Consider the following 18,535-nt stretch of genomic DNA (forward strand, 5'->3'; position numbering starts at 1 on the left):
CAAACACTGAATTTGCATATATGCCACAGTGATCTGAGACCTCATCACCACCCTAAGCCCTGACATTGTCTTCCTCACTGAGACCTGGCTCACACATGGGTCCACTCCCAACATCCCCACGGCAACTCCTGACAGATACAAGATCACCATCAAGATCGCACAAACAAACCTGGAGGCGGGAACACCATCATCCATGGAGAAAACATCCACTTCACTGCAGAGACCGAAAACACCCTCTAGACCATGGAACACCTCAACTTCACACTCCAAACAGACAGAAAAAACACCATCAGAGTTGCCCTTACCCACAGAACACCTGGACCATGCCCGCATCTTCTATGCCGTCATCCCCAATTTCATCTCTCCTCTCGCCTTTGACTCAAAAGACTACAGCTTCCTCAGAGATCTGAATTTCCACCTCAACGACCCAAACACTGCCAGCCTACTTGACAGCAGAAATATAATTAGACTCACCTAACTTGTCACAGATCGCACCCACAAGCAGGACACATGCTGGACCCCAACTTCACCTCCAGAAACAGGTTCAAGTATAGCCACATCACCCAACTCACCTGTACAGACCACTCAATCTTAAACTTCAACATCTCCAGACCCTGCACCTCCACTGCTGAGCCACCAAGTACCCCCTTAAAGCAGCTGGAGCAAAGTATGAGAGAGATAATGGGCAGACGACCTCAGCACATCATGCCTAACCTTGACAAAGCTGTGAAAAAGTTTAACTCCAGGATCACCTACAGCACTGACGTCATCGCTTCCATCAAAACCAGTAGACACAAGAAATCCGCCAAGCAGGCAATGATGGTACACCTAGGAACTAAGAACAGCAAAATTCCATGGCAAGCAACTGTAAAGAAGATGGTGCACATGCAGGGACACTTCAGGCAGGACCACCTTCAAGACCTCCCTCAACCTCTACTACTTGCTACTGAGAGACACAAAGAGAAAAGCCCTAGCCTGCTGCATTGAGCCCAGTTCCAACCACAGCAAAGAGTTCTTCAACTTTGTCAGAGCGATGGCCAACCCCGAAGCCGTAGAAACAGCGTTACCCCCTCCCAAGAACTATGTGACAGACTCACCAACTTTTTTTCTAGCCCAAGTCCTAAGATTTCCTTAACCTTCACACACTCACAAAAATCAACATGAACTACTGACTTACCTCTTGGGACCACCTCACCCCCGGGACGCCACCTTCATCATGAACCTTGGCCAATATCATCAGATCCCACGGACTAAAGATCATAGCCTACCCAAATGACACCCAGCTCATTCTCTCACTCTCAGAAGATCCTGCTAACTCAAGACGTAACTTCTACAGGTGTATGATGAGCATCACCAACTGGATGAATAAACTCAGCATGGACAAAACAGAAGTGCTGATCTTCGGCAACAACACCACCCCTCAGAAAGACTCCTGGTGACCCTTGGAACTAGGACCATCACTCAAATAGACCAACCACACCAGAAACCTCAGCATAATCCTGGACAACAAACTGACCAGAAAATCCCAGATCAACGCAGTCGTATTTGCCTGCTTTTCCACACTTTGCATGTTAAATAACGTCTTCAAATGGCTCTAATTGAACACTAGGAGTATCGTCTCTCAGGCCCTAATCACCAGCTGATTAGACTACGGCAATGCACTATTCACTGGGATCACAACACACCTTCTGCAGAGACTCAAAACAATGCAGAATTCCACTGACAGGCTTATCCTCGACCTCCCCAGATGGCCTCATGTCACCCCCCAACTCAGAAAACTCCTGATGATCCACATCTACAAAGCCCTGCACAACCCTGGACCAGCCTACTTTAACTATTGACTCAATATCCACCACCCTACCAGATGACTACGCTCCGCCTCCCTCTCCCTAGCTAACACCACCTGCATTCACCAAAGCAACACCGGTGGACGCTCCTTCTCCTACTTTGCAATAAATCTATGGACCTCCACCTCTCTACTGAAATTCAAGAGAGCACTCAAGACATGGCTGTTCGACTGAGTCACCAGAACCATCTTGACCTGAAAGTGCCAAGATACCCTCTTGGGTGTGAGGTAATATGAATTTTTATGGTCAATTGTGTCCCCTATCGTAAACCTCAACGGCTCCATGTACATGCTGCTAGTACATGTAAGTTCCCTCCACAACCAGCTATGAAGACGCAAATACATTTGCGTCCAACGTTAACATGCCCTCTTTCAGATCCACCATGAACGGGTCCGATATTCAGTTCCTAAGTGTGCCTTGCCAACGTCTTTACATGGTGCACTTTCACGTTTTTCTGGCCCTGGCGAGTTGGGCCTTGTTTTCTGCCATTCAAGCTTTCTCCAGTCCTCTGCCTCTGGAAGCTGCAGCCTGGACCTGCATCTGTATCCATGACCTTTCACTCACTCCCTGCGCGGCTAGCGGTGCCTGGCTCAGCCTGCCGGCCTGCCAAGACTGTATTCAGCCTTCAAGTTATCTGCTCCGCTCCTCGAAAAATACATTCCTGTCTAGTAGTTTAGGTAAACATCCTTCCCAGCTGCAGAGCAAAGGGCCCGGCCTCACTGTCTCCATGCAAGTAATTCATAGTTTCCGTTACCATGGTAGGCCCATGGCCCTCTTGCTTTACACGTAGACACGCAGTCGCATATGCACGCGTTAGCAGTCAGTATAGAATAGCCTCTGCCCGAGAGACTTTTCCTTTTAGATAATACAGTTCCTCAAACACAAGATATTAGATATGATTTGGGATTAGGTTGTTCTGACACTCCAGACTTCTGTCTCCACATGTATGGCTAAATGTCAAGTCCCCTTCACCCTCCAGTTCCATGTCAATCACACGTCATGCTGCTGCACGCGCATCTCTGCCACATGTTCTTGCTGACTCTGCAGGATCCTTCTAGGGATCCACCCACTTATGACACCTTTATGTAACGTTTCCTGCACACACCTCCGTGTACGCCCTAGTGCACGCCTTCTGTTACGTATTTCTGTTCTTATCTCGTTTCTCTCAGCTGTTACGCCTTCTGCATTCAATGTTACTGTATGAAATGACTATATATATGATTTCCTGTTAATAAATCATTGTACATGTCCATTGCAATTCCCACTCTGAACCCTCGTGGCGATGAGTCATGCTACCTGGTTCGAACCAATTCCTTTTTAAGGAATAAAACCCCTTTTAAACCTCAGATACCACGGATTCTGCCTCTTCATTTTGACTGAGTTATTCTTATTGAACTTTACCGCATAAATTCCGTATAGGTAATTAAAATTTACCACATAAATTGGCGCCCGAACAGGGACCGCTCCCCCACCCCACGCGCCGGCGGTGCGTTGCAGGCCCGGTCCCCTGCCACAGCGCTGACGGACAACTACGCGTACCCGCAGGATTTCCTGTATCTCCCTCAGGCCAACGGAGGTGACTGAGGCTGCGATCGACACCCAGACGAGGCGGTGAGGAGTGCGGAGGATCCCGACCAGAGCCTAGCTGAGAGAGCAGAGTCCGAGGTATCCGGAGGCCCACCAGGTCCGAAGTTCCGAAGTGCTTACGTCACGAGTCCAGTCCAGTCGAGTCCAGTCCAGTGTCGAGTTTCCAAGGCCTTCTGTTCTGTGCTTCCCGGTGAGTACCGTTGCTGGGGACGCATCTAGACGAGCGCATTAATTTGTGCCGGTCAAGACGGGTTTGGGTACGAAGACCCGGTCTGCACTGTTTAGCGGTGTATCTGTACTGTTTAGCAGTATATCCAGTATGAAATTAACCTCTTCGCCGCTAATGACAAGGGTAACTCGTCATGCACTTTTCATTGATTTCAATGGAAATTCAATGAAAAGTAAAATATTGCCTTAGCAGCCAAGTGGCTAACTAGTTTTATTCTAATCATTATTGTTCGCTCTGAAATGTTTTAGTATGTTTTAATGTCGTGGTATGAGTGATTGTCCAATCTGCATTATTGTGTTTACTGTATTAGTTGAGTCCAAGTTCGAGTAAGTATCAAGCCCAGAGTAGCACGACTGAAACATGCCGCTGTTCTCCAAACTAAGACAGATAGGAACTAGAAAAGGGATTCTAGAAGAAGCAGTGCCCGTTCCACCTAGGGACACTCCAGGGCACTTTATGTACCACAAACACGGCCTAGATGCTGTATTATATCTCGATTTGTGGGTAGACTATACTAAAGATTTAGCAGAGAATCAAAGATGGCCCGCCACAGGGACATGGGATGCCGAGTGCATCATGAGAGTAGAGGAAGCGTTATGGAAAAAGAAAGCCAGACAGTCACAGAAAGACGCCATTGAACTATGGCGTAAAGAATCACACAGACGCACAGAGAAAGCACTCAGAAAAGCAGAGAAACATAAAGAGGATTCAGACAAAGCCCAAGAAAACGTATTAGTTGAGGAGGGGATACGAGTAAAAGCAGAACAAGTAGACCGACAACGAAACACTCTTATGAATGGTATGTATCCTTTGCTGGCCGAGGGTTTACCTAAGGCCGCTCCGGAAATACCGAAGGATCTGCCCCCTCCCTTGCTCCCGACTAAAGTACATCACAAGACCACAAAAGACATATTCCTTTCTTCCTATCTAGACGACGTAGCTCCCGCATATACAAATCCACGTGATCAAGCACTACCCGCTGATGGTACTCCACCCCGAAATCAACTACTCCCACCTCCGCAACGAACTCCTTCTCCCGTTCCACCCCCTGCACCTGTTCCCCCAACCCTTCCTGCACCTATTCTTCCGATCATGCACTCATTAAATCCTTTTGGTCCTGGCACCTCGGGAGGTGCGACAGGTTTTCAAACACCGCCACCAGCACACCGATTGACTTATAGGGATTTAGCGCAAGAACGTACACCTAAATCAGCCGATTATGACATACTTAAAGAACGTCTCTCAGACTGTAGATATGATCCAGTACCCGGTAAGGACGACAGAATGATGCTCGCATCAGTACGATTACGACGAGTTACAAACTTTTTATTGTTACTACCAGGAATGGTTGATCATCTAGACAGAATATATCATTTTGTTCAAACGGGGGAAGGCCCCGAAAGTATTGGCGAGGCCATGGCTTACCAGAAAGTTGACACTCAAGGCAAGATATTACGTTTTTTTATAAACTGCCTAATAAGAGAACAAGATAGGCCTGGTGTAGACCAGGAAGAAATGAAAGCACTCAATAGATGGGGTCAGAATATAGCCGATGGAAAACATGATAAACAGAGTAGCATAGACAATATGTACCGAAGGATCCGCAAGGCAGTAGAACTGATACACGAAAGAAGACAGTCAGCACCAGAAATAGATTCAGATAAGAATGAATTTTCGGAGGAGGAGGAACAGCCAGAAACGGCAACAGGACAATCACAATTACCAGTTAGAGAAATGATAGCATATGTAGGTAAGGGAAGACCCTATAATAATTCAATGCGTCCGGTACGTCCGGAAAGTAAAAGAATCTTTCAAGCTGCCATGTCAAATCCAAAGACCCCCGAACATCTATTCCAGGCTACCGATAGAATACTTCAAGAACGCATGGGGTACCATGTACTCAATTCCATGGATGAACAAGAATTGGCCAGGTCAGCCGTACAATGGACTGACGATCCTGATAAATATAGTGATGATGGTTTAGTGCAGACCTTTTTAAACCTTTCCCCTGATGAACAGAAATTAGGTGGTATATATATGGTTCAGCAGCTCATTACATTATTCAAAGGCCAACATTCTGATCCAGGTCCCTTACCTGATATTTTAATAGAACTACTCTCACCACAATGGAGAGGTCTAGGTACTGACTTGATTAAAGTAATTCTAGAACATCGACACCCGGTTTGTTCCCGCTCCACCTGTAGAAAGAAAAATGTATTACATAGACAGACAGAACCCCTTGCGAGAAGTACATCCAGTCCAGAATGCTGATAATACCCTTAGACGCGTGTTTGTGTACACGCCCATAACGAAAATGGAACTGTTAGAAATGAAAAAATTAGTACCCAGTCACGATAAAGACCCAGCAGGTTTCCACCGCGAAATCAAAGACATGTTACTCATGGGGGATTATACCTACCCCGACATTATGAAAATATTAAAGGTGTTAATGCCTGCCGGTATTTACGAGAAACTCAAAGAAAAAGATTGGGAGGTAGGAGAACAAAAGATTGATTGGGCTGCATTAGAAGACGAAGAAAAGACTCGTACCCCAGGAACAGGGCTTGGGGACAAATCTAAAGCATTACCAGGATTGTTAGTGCAAGTATTGCCACGTCTATTAGCAACTAAAAAGGAGGACTGGGATGCAATCTCAGCCTGTAAACAGAAACCCGATGAAGACACTAGCGATTTTTATTCCCGATTTGAGAAATGTTTTGGTATGAATAGTGGCCTGAAAGCAAGTAGCGAGTCATATCCACATCTTTTCGTAACAAAGCTAGTCGAAAATTCCCTGCCCCAAGTTAAGAATCGTGTACAGAAAGTCGAGAGCACATGGCAAGCAAATACGCCTTCACAAATGTTACAAATGTTACAGTACCACCAGAATAGAATTAGACAGGAACAAGAACACGAACAGAGACGCATGAAAGACACAAAAATGAAAATGTTAGTTGCTCAGTCGGTTTCAGCTGACAGTCAGAAAAAGGGCACGACACAGTCAAATAATTCAACAGCTCCTGTTGAGGGGACATGCAACTATTGTAAACAGCCAGGTCACTATATAAACGATTGTGCAGTTTTGAAACATAATATACTCACTGGAAAAACTAAAGAGAGACCGCATCCTCCTAGACAGGACCAGGTCCAACAACAAGTACCACAGAATACCCAGCCTATGCAAGCCTCACAACAGACAGTACAGACAGTAGCGGTGCCACAACCCCAACCGATTGCTGCAACTCAACATGCATCACAGCAGATGTACCAATATGCCCAGACTGATTATCCCGATTATCAGCGATACACATGAAACAGCCTAGAGAGGGAAGTTGGCTTGCCTCTTATTGAGGTTCCTGTAGATCAAGAGGGCCCTTATGTACACAGTCAAGTATTAGGGAAAGACAGAACGTTTTTAATTGATACAGGGGCAAGCCGAACAACGATAAGTCATGACGAGGTCCCAGGGGCACCCCTCTCAGGCTCACAGAATGTTTCCCTTGGTTTTTCAGGCAAGCCTATTATTAATGAAGTATCGCAACCACTTCCCCTTGCAGTTGGTCCTTTAACATGTACTACAAATTTACTGCTCACAAAGTCATGTCCAGAAAACTTGTTAGGTATCAAGACTCTGAAAGCTCTAGGAGCTGTTATTTGCTGTTCTCCGGAAGGAGTACGGTTGTTTCTACGTGACTTTAAAGGTCACTATGTGTTGAGAGATATTGATCCCCGATTACAGAATGTACCTGCACATTTATGGGCGCAAGGCCCCACTGATGTAGGTTGTATGCACATTACACTGTATCGAGTCACACTCAAGCCAGGTGTTGTTTTACCACGAATTCGACAATACAAATTACCCCCCGATGCTGTAGTGGCTTTGCTGAAAATCATTGAAGAGCTCATTGCACAAGGAGTAGTTGTAGAAACCAACTAGAATTTATGTAATTCTCCTATCATCCCAATCCTTAAACGTACAGATCCCAATGCACCACCCGTTTACCGATTGGTTATTGATTTGCGCGAATTGAATAAATGCATTGTACCGCAGAACCCTGTGGTCCCAGATATCTCATCTCTATTGACAGCCATTGATTCTGAAGCAACGTTCTTTACTGTTATTGATCTTAAGAACGCCTTCTTTAGTGTCCCTATTGATCCGGAAAGCCAATACCTTTTCGGATTCTGTTTAAATGGACGAAGCTTCAAATTTGAACGCGCACCTCAAGGATTCACAGAAAGCCCCAGCATCTATAGCCAAGCACTGAAAAGACAACTCAACAGTATTCACATGCCTGAAAACACTGCCCTACTCCAGTATGTCGATGATCTACTGATCACCGCCCGAAGTGAACCTGAATGTGAACTGGCGTCACTGACGGTTTTACATTTCCTGGCTGACAAGGGGCACAAGGTATCCCCTTCGAAGCTGCAATTCTGTGTTCAGCAAGTTGTTTACTTAGGTCACTTGCTGTCCAAATGGGGGAGACAGCTAACGCCCGATCGCATCCAGTTAATTGCCGGTATGTTACCACCCAGGACACAAAAGGAGGTGCAGGCTTTTATAGGCCTCACTTCTTACTGCAGACAATGGATCCCTCAGTATGCATTTCTAGCAAAGCCACTCATTCAGTTAACAACTCAGGAGGCAGCGTCTTCGACTGTCCTCCCTTGGACTCAGGAACATACACAAGCTTTTGACGACTTAAAGAAAGCCTTATGTCAAGCACCAGTTTTAGCGACACCATGCTACAGTAAGCCTTTTACACTTTTTGTCACAGAACGTGAAGGTACTGCATTGTCGGTACTCACGCAGGATCAAGCAGGTTCACACAAACCATGTGCTTACTTCTCTAGTACATTGGATCCAGTAGCCCAGGCTCTGCCTGCGTGCTTGAAATCAGTTGCAGCAACAGCTCTAGCAATCAGACAAAGTGATTCAATAGTGTTAGGACATCCATTGACAGTACAAGTTCCACACTCCGTGGAAGTTCTTTTAAATCGAACACAGACTCAACACTTGACTATAGCAAGATTGACAGGTTATGAATTGACATTATTTCAGCCACACATAGAAATAAGACGTTGTAATACACTGAATCCTGCTACACTTTTGCCGTTAACTGAAACAGACCCATTGGCACATGATTGCATTGAAGTCATTACTATCACGACGAAACCCAGACAAGACTTGACAGACACTCCATTACCAGATCCAGACCTGACACTTTACGTGGATGGTTCATGCATGAGAACAGGTACAGGAGAATTAGTGGCCGCCTACGCAGTCACAACAGAAACTGAAGTCATAGAAACAAATTGTATTGACATCCTGTCAGCACAAGCAGCAGAGCTCATCGCTCTGACACAAGCCTGTATGCAAGCCAAGAACAAGAGAGTTAATATATACACAGATTCCCGTTATGCATTCGGAGTTGTTCACGACTTCGGCGTCCTCTGGCGAGAGAGAGGTTTTTTGACTTCTCACGGTGCCAAAATTCAACACGGTCCCCTCATTCAAACTCTATTAGATGCAATACATCTGCCTACAGCAATATCTATCATGAAGTGTAAGGCACATACAAAAGTTACAGATACTATTTCCCAGGGTAATGACCTGGCAGACCGAACCGCAAAACATACAGCTCAGAATCAGATTCACGCCACTGACCTGACAAAAACAATAGTTGCGACACCGACCCATTGCATGACAGTTAAGGATCCCGCCCTAGATGTAATTGACATACAGACACATGCTACGCCAGACGAAATAAAGAAATGGACTGAACTAGGAGGGACCCAGACAGATCAAGGATAGATGACGAAGGGAAAATCCACATGGTTTCTCCCCGACACTATGGTTCTAGTTATCATTAATACCGTACACAGTCCAGCACATCTAGGAGAGAAAGCCATGTTAGACAGTATTCAACATCTCTGGTTTAATAAACACTTACGAGCAGCAGCCAAACAGAAAGTGCGTACTTGCATGATTTGTTGTCAGTTCAACCCAGGTAAAGGCGTTCCCGTAGAACAAGGTGGTTTTCATCCTCCCGATCACCCTTTTGAAGTCCTCCAGATGGATTATATTCAGATGGAACGTTGTTGAGGTTTCAAATATGTCCTTGTAGTCGTATGTGCACTTTCCCGTTGGACAGAAGCATATCCAGTCCCAGATTACACTGCTCCGACCACTGCCAAGCAGCTGGTCCGTGAATTCTTCCCTCGATATGGTTTGCCCCGTGTCGTGTACTCAGACAACGGTCAGCCATTCTCGTCCGAGCTTATGAAGCAGGTATCACTCCTGCTAGGCTACCAATGGAAGTTCCACTGTGTCCGACACCCTGAAGCAGCAGGTCTCGTAGAGAGACACAATCAGACCCTGAAAACTCGTCTTGCAAAAATCTGTAAGGAGAAGGGTGTCGACTGGATAGTAGCTTTGCCGGTCGCCCTTTTTTACATGAGAATGGTCGCCCACTCCAGAACAGGGCTATCCCCGTATGAGGTGGTCTTTGGTAGGCACCCGAATATGTGGGGGACGCCTTTGCCTAGAAAGATTACTGATGTCGATTGTAATATGTTGACAGATGACCTTGCCTCCTTGATGTCTGCACTACAATCATGTCATTCACAGGTCGCTGCAGCCTTTCCCGACAACACCGAGGTGAAGCCGCATGATGTTGTTCCAGGAGATATCGTACTTGTGAGAAATTTCGACAGGAAAAGTCCGCTGGTGTGGTAAATTTTAATTACCTAATCGGAATTTATGCGGTAAAGTTCAATAAGAATAACTCAGTCAAAATAAGAAGGCAGAGTCCGTGGTATCTGAGGTTTAAAGTGGGGTTTATTCCTTAAAAAGGAATTGGTTCGAACCAATGGTAGCATGACCCATCGCCACGAGGGTTCAGGGTGGGAATTGCAATGGACATGTACAATGATTTATTAACAAGAAATCGTATATATAGTCATTTCATACAGTAACATTGAATGCAGAAGGCGTAACAGCTGAGAGAAACGAGATAAGAACAGAAATACGTAACAGAAGGCGTGCACTAGGGCGTACACGGAGGTGTGTGCAAGAAACGTCACAGAAAGGTGTCATAAGTGGGTGGATCCCTAGAAGGACCCTGCAGAGTCAGCAAGAACATGTGGCAGAGATGCGCGCGCAGCAGCATGACGTATGATTGTTGTGTAACTGGAGGGTGAAGGGGACTTGACATTTAGCCCTACATGTGGAGACAGAAGTCTGGAGTGTCAGAACAACCTAATCCCAAATCATATCTGATATCTTGTGTTTGAGGAACTGTATTATCTAGAAGAAAAGGTCTCTTGGGCAGAGGCTATTCTATACTGATTGTTAACACGTGTATATGCAACTGAGTGTCTACGTGTAAAGCAGGGGGCCATGGGCCTACCATGGTAACGGAGGCTATGAATTACTTGCATAGAGACAGAAAGGCCGGGCCCTTTGCTCTGCAGCTGGGAAGGATGTTTACCTAAACTACTAGACAGGAATGTATTTTTCGAGGAGCGGAGCAGATAACTTGAAGGCTGAATACAGTCTTGGCAGGCCGGCAGGCTGAGCCAGGCACCGCGAGCCGCGCAGGGAGTGAGTGAAAGGTCATGGATACAGATGCAGGTTCAGGCTGCAGCTTCCAGAGGCAGAAGGCAGGAGAAAGCTTGAATGGCAGAAAACAAGGCCCAACTCACCAGGGCCAGAAAAACATGAAAGTGCACCATGTAAAGACGTTGGCAAGGCACACTTAGAAACTGAATATCGGACCCATTCATGGTGGATCTGAAAGAGGACATGTTAACGTTGGACGCAAATGTATTTGCGTCTTCATAGCTGGTTGTGGAGGGAACTTACATGTACTAGAAGCGGGTACATGGAGCCGTTGGGGTCTACAATAGGGGACACAATTGACCATAAAAATTCATATTACCTCATTCCCTCCTTGTCCCCTACGGACCCTTCATGATACATCAATCCTCATTAATCTATCAATCTGTTCATGTAACATCATTTGCTCTTCTTTCTTCTTATGGCGTTTTGAATGAGGACTTGAATGAGGAATACATGAAGTGGCGCACAAGCCGCAAATCGCTGGCCCACATTGCAGACATAGGCAACAACTGAATACTATGAGAAGGCCAATACCTAGGAAGGATAGGACTTTCCATCCCCAGGCTGACAACGTTGTCCAGAACCAACCGGACCAAGTCCAGGTGCCTGGATTCTGATGTATCAGACTTGCAATCTTATGAAGGCGAGTTATGTCTCTATATACTGATGGCGCGTTTTCTGGAATGAAAACACAGCAGCTCGACCCGATGACCTTACAGGCTCCGCCCCTATCGGCCAGGATGACGTCAAGGACGAGACGATTTTGAAGAACAACAATCCGCATCGCAGACTGCTCCACTGTTAAGTTGCCCAGGGCGGAAGTAGTTTCATTCACTACAGCTTCAAGGGTTCTAGTTAATTTTCGTATCAGTTTACTATTAAAGACAGCACCTAGGTATGGAAAGAAACCTTTATTGAAATCTGTGTATTGTTCCCATGCCGTTTCAGTATAGTCGACAATCGGGAGATCTCTCTGTGGTCTATTGTGTACTAGATGGGTGTTTCTATGATAATCAGGAGGGGCTAGGAAAACAGGTGGCAGAAGGAATGCAATGTAACAGGTGCCATCCCAATCTAGAGGTAAGCGTATATATGCGGTATGACCACAAATGAAGTAGGAATGACGTGAAGCTTTAAAGGTAGACTTGCCCTTATCACTGAATTCGATCACAGTAGTACATCTACTATGACCTAGGTGTACTGAACCATTTTTTCTGACACATAATTCACCTTTGACTGGAAGTACGGACATGGCGGGCAAGACTGGTTCTGTTTCGGATTCAACACTGAGAATCATGAGGTTAAGTGTAAAGTTACCTAATCCATATACTTCATTTTCTAGATCAGTTCCTGTCCTTTTGGGGAGACCCTCCTTGTCAGGGAAACAGACTTCATGCAGAACGACGTTCAGGTTTCCCCATACCCAGTTACCCTGGTAGACTACGGAGTCTGAATTCAAGGAATTATTCAAACTAAACCATGCTCCACAGGACCCATTATGTGTGAACGGATACGGAAAAAGAGGCAGAACTCCTTTGTATTTCTGATAGGGAGGGAGTCGGCCACATATCCAACAATTAGTGGCATTGCTGGTCTGATGGGAATGATGTAACATACTAATGAATGTATTGTTGCGCAGCGCAGCGCAAGTCTGTAAGATAACTCGTGCGGGGGCAGTTCACTGAAAGAATGCTCGGCAGTGACGTTGAAGGAAGAAAATTCACGCTTGAATATAGGATAGTATACGTGTAGAAGCACACTTGCAGCAATAATCATAAGGCTCAGAAAAAACATAATCAATAAAGTCACAATACAGTGGCTGCGGAGAGATTTGCAATATTCACGTTTCTTGAGCTGTTTCTGTCTATCTCTCTCTCTGTTGGGGTCTAGGGGATACATGTCAGAAAACACGTCTAACCGATTCACCTAGGGGAGGACTTAAACAATTAAACTGTCTGACTTGCTAGACCTCAATTTTTCTTTGTACTCCTGCTGTGGAGTTTTCTCTATCAGGGGAAGTTTAGAGTCACTAGAATCTGGACAGTCCTTAGAGGGGAGGGTGAGTCAGTCTCTGGCAATGTACGAAATTTCTTCACGTGACTTGAGTGCAACCACCCTTTGCGGCCCTCGACCTTGATTGCAGTCCTCGTCGTGAGAAGTACCAACTTCGGCGCCTGCCACCTGGGCTCCAGCGGACTTTTCCTGTCGAAATTTCCTACAAGGACGATATCACCTGGAACAACATCATGCGGTTTCACCTCGGTGTTGTCGGGAAAGGCTGCAGCGACCTGTGAACGACATGATTGTAGTGCAGACATCAAGGAAGCAAGGTAATCTGTCAACATATTACAATCGACATCAGTAATTTTTCGTGGCAGAGGCGTCCCCCACATATTCGGTGGTCTACCAAAGACCACCTCATACGGGGATAGCCCTGTTCTGGAATGTGCGACCATTCTCATATAAAAAAGGGCGACTGGCAAAGCTACGATCCAGTCGACACCCTTCTCCTTACAGATTTTTGCTAGACGAGTTTTCAGGGTCTGATTGTGTCTCTCTACGAGACCTGCTGCTTCAGGATGTCGGACACAGTGGAACTTCCACTGGTAGCCTAGCAGGAGTGATACCTGCTTCATAAGCTCGGACGAGAATGGCTGACCGTTGTCTGAGTACACGACACGGGGCAAACCATATCGAGGGAAGAATTCACAAACCAACTGCTTGGCAGTGGTCGGAGCAGTGTAATCTGGGACTGGATATGCTTCTGTCCAACGGGAAAGTGCACAAACAACTACGAGGACATATTTGAAACCTCGACAACGTTCCATCTGAATATAATCCATCTGGAGGACTTCAAAAGGGTGATCGGGAGGATGAAAACCACCTTGCTCTACGGGAACGCCTTTACCTGGGTTGAACTGACAACAAATCATGCAAGTACGCACTTTCTGTTTGGCTGCTGCTCGTAAGTGTTTATTGAACCAGAGATGTTGAATACTGTCTAACATGGCTTTTTCTCCTATCTGTAACCTTTGTATGTGCCTTACACTTCATGATGGATATGGCTGTAGGCAGATGTATTGCATCTAATAAAGTTTGAATGAGGGGACCGTGTTGAATTTTGGCACCGTGAGAAGTCAAAAAACCTCTCTCTCGCCAGAGGACACCGAAGTCGTGAACAACTCCGAATGCATAACGGGAATCTGTGTATATGTTAACTCTCTTGTTCTCGGCTTGAATACAGGCTTGGGTCAGAGCGATGAGCTCTGCTGCTTGTGCTGACAGGATGTCAATACAATTTGTTTCTATGACTTCAGTTTCTGTTGTGACTGCGTAGGCGGCCACTAATTCTCCTGTACTTGTTCTCATGCATGAACCATCCACGTAAAGTGTCAGGTCTGGATCTGGTAATGGAGTGTCTGTCAAGTCTTGTCTGGGTTTCGTCGTGATAGTAATGACTTCAATGCAATCATGTGCCAATGGGTCTGTTTCAGTTAATGGCAAAAGTGTAGCAGGATTCAATGTATTACAACGTCTAATTTCTATGTGTGGCTGAAATAGTGTCAATTCATAACCTGTCAATCTTGCTATAGTCAAGTGTTGATTCTGTGTTCGGTTTAAAAGAACTTCCACGGAGTGTGGAACTTGTACTGTCAATGGATGTCCTAACACTATTGAATCACTTTGTCTGATTGCTAGAGCTGTTGCTGCAACTGATTTCAAGCACGCAGGCAGAGCCTGGGCTACTGGATCCAATGTACTAGAAAAGTAAGCACACGGTTTGTGTGAACCTGCTTGATCCTGCGTGAGTACCGACAATGCAGTACCTTCACGTTCTGTAACAAAAAGTGTAAAAGGCTTACTGTAGCATGGTGTTGCTAAAACTGGTGCTTGACATAAGGCTTTCTTTAAGTCGTCAAAAGCTTGTGTATGTTCCTGAGTCCAAGGGAGGACAGTCGAAGACGCTGCCTCCTGAGTTGTTAACTGAATGAGTGGTTTTGCTAGAAATGCATACTGAGGGATCCATTGTCTGCAGTAAGAAGTGAGGCCTATAAAAGCCCGCACCTCTTTTTGTGTCTTGGGTGGTAGCATACCTGCAATTAACTGGATGCGATCGGGCGTTAGCTGCCTCCCCCATTTGGACAGCAAGTGACCTAAGTAAACAACTTGCTGAACACAGAATTGCAGCTTCGAAGGGGATACCTTGTGCCCCTTGTCAGCCAGGAAATGTAAAACCGTCAGTGACGCTAGTTCACATTCGGGTTCGCTTCGGGCGGTGATCAGCAGATCATCGACATACTGGAGTAGGGCAGTGTTTTCAGGCATGCGTATACTGTCGAGTTGTCGTTTCAGTGCTTGACTATAGATGCTGGGGCTTTCTGTGAATCCTTGAGGTGCGCGTGCAAATTTGAAGCTTCGTCCATTTAAACAGAATCCAAAAAGGTATTGGCTTTCCGGATCAATTGGGACACTAAAGAAGGCGTTCTTAAGATCAATAACAGTAAAGAACGATGCTTCAGAATCAATGGCTGTCAATAGAGATGAGATATCTGGGACCACAGGGTACTGCGGTACAATACATTTATTCAATTCGCGCAAGTCAATAACTAATCGGTAAACTGGTGGTGCATTGGGATCTGTACGTTTAAGAATTGGAATGATAGGAGAATTACATAAATTCGAGTTGGTTTCTACAACCACTCCTTGTGCAATGAGCTCTTCAATGATTTTCAGTAAAGCCACTACAGCATCGGGTGGTAACTTGTATTGTCGAATTCGTGGTAAAACAACACCTGGCTTGAGTGTGACTCGATACGGTGTAATGTGCATACAACCTACATCAGTGGGGCCTTGCGCCCATAAATGTGCAGGTACATTCTGTAATCGGGGATCAATATCTCTCAACACATAGTGACCTTTAAAGTCACGTAGAAACAACCGTACTCCTTCCGGAGAACAGCAAATAACAGCTCCTAGAGCTTTCAGAGTCTTGATACCTAACAAGTTTTCTGGACATGACTTTGTGAGCAGTAAATTTGTAGTACATGTTAAAGGACCAACTGCAAGGGGAAGTGGTTGCGATACTTCATTAATAATAGGCTTGCCTGAAAAACCAAGGGAAACATTCTGTGAGCCTGAGAGGGGTGCCCCTGGGACCTCGTCATGACTTATTGTTGTTCGGCTTGCCCCTGTATCAATTAAAAACTTTCTGTCTTTCCCTAATACTTGACTGTGTACATAAGGACCCTCTTGATCTACAGGAACCTCAATAAGAGGCAAGCCAACTTCCCTCTCTAGGCTGTTTCATGTGTATCGTTGATAATCAGGATAATCAGTCTGGGCATACTGGTACATCTGCTGTGATGCATGTTGAGTTGCAGCAATCGGTTGGGGTTGTGGCACTGCTACTGTCTGTCCTGTCTGTTGTGAGGCTTGCATAGGCTGAATATTCTGTGGTACTTGTTGTTGGACCTGGTCCTGTCTAGGAGGACGCGGTCTCTCTTTAGTTTTTCCAGTAAGTATATTATGTTTTACAACTGCACAATCGTTTATATAGTGACCTGGCTGTTTGCAATAGTTGCATGTCCCTTTAACAGGAGCTGTTGAATTATTTGACTGTGTCGTGCCCTTTTTCTGACCGTCAGCTGGAACTGACTGAGCAACTAACATTTTCATTTTTGTGTCTTTCATGCGTCTCTGTTCGTGTTCATGTTCCTCTCTAATTCTGTTCTGGTGATACTGTAACATTTGTAACATTTGTGAAGGTGTATTTGCTTGCCCAGTGCTCTCGACTTTCTGTACACGATTCTTAACTTGGGGCAGGGAATTTTCGACTAGCTTTGTTACGAAAAGATGTGGATATGACTCGCTACTTGCTTTCAGGCCACTATTAATACCAAAACATTTCTCAAATCGGGAATAAAAATCGCTAGTGTCTTCATCGGGTTTCTGTTTACAGGCTGAGATTGCATCCCAGTCCTCCTTTTTAGTTGCTAATAAACGTGGCAATACTTGTACTAACAATCCTGGTAATGCTTTAGATTTGTCCCCAAGCCCTGTTCCTGGGGTACGAGTCTTTTCTTCATCTTCTAATGCAGCCCAATCTATCTTTAGGTCTCCTACCTCCCAATCCTTTTCTTTGAGTTTCTCGTATATACCGGAAGGCATTAACACCTTCAATATTTTCATAATGTCGGGGTAGGTGTAATCCCCCATGAGTAACATGTCTTTGATTTCGCGGTGGAAACCTGCTGGGTCTTTATCGTGACAGGGCACTAATTTCTTCATTTCTAACAGTTCCATTTTCGTTATGGGCGTGTACACAAACACGCGTCTAAGGGTATTATCAGCATTCTGGACTGGATGCACTTCTCGCAAGGGGTTCTGTCTGTCTATGTAATACGTTTTTCTGTCTCCGGGTGGAGCTGGAACAAACCGTGTATTCAGGAAAGTATTATACCTGTGTCGATGTTCTAGAATTACTTTAATCAAGTCAGTACCTAGACCTCTCCATTGTGGCGAGAGTAGTTCTATTAATATATCAGGTAAGGGACCTGGATCAGAATTATGGCCTTTGAATAACGTAATGAGATGCTGAACCATATATATACCAGCTAATTTCTGTTCATCAGGGGAAAGGTTTAAAAAGGTCTGCACTAAACCATCATCACTATATTTATCAGGATCGTCAGTCCATTGTACGGCTGACCTGGCCAATTCTTGTTCATCCATGGAATTGAGTACATGGTACCCCATGCGTTCTTGAAGCATTCTATCAGTAGCCTGGAATAGATGTTCGGGGGTCCTTGGATTTGACATGGCAGCTTGAAAGATTCTTTTACTTTCCGGACGTACCGGACGCATTGAATTATTATAGGATCTTCCCTTACCTACATATGCTATCATTTCTCTAACTGGTAATTGCGATTGTCCTGTTGCTGTTTCTGGTGCATCCTCCTCCCCTGAGGATTCGACCTTGTCTGATTCTATGTCTGGTTCTGACTGTCTTCTTTCATGTATTTTTATTACTGCATTTCTGATTCTTTGATACATGTTTTTTATACAACTCTGTTTATCATGGTTCCCGTCTGCTATATTCTGACCCCATCTATTAAGTGCTTTCATTTCTTCCGGGTCTACACCCGGCCTATCTTGTTCTCTTATTAGGCAGTTTATAAAAAAACGTAATATCTTAGCTTGAGTGTCAACTTTCTGGTGAGCCATGGCCTCGCCAATGCTTTCAGG

Source organism: Lissotriton vulgaris, chromosome 3_1 (assembly GCF_964263255.1).
Source record: "Lissotriton vulgaris chromosome 3_1, aLisVul1.2, whole genome shotgun sequence".
Classification (NCBI taxonomy): Eukaryota; Metazoa; Chordata; class Amphibia; order Caudata; family Salamandridae; genus Lissotriton; species Lissotriton vulgaris.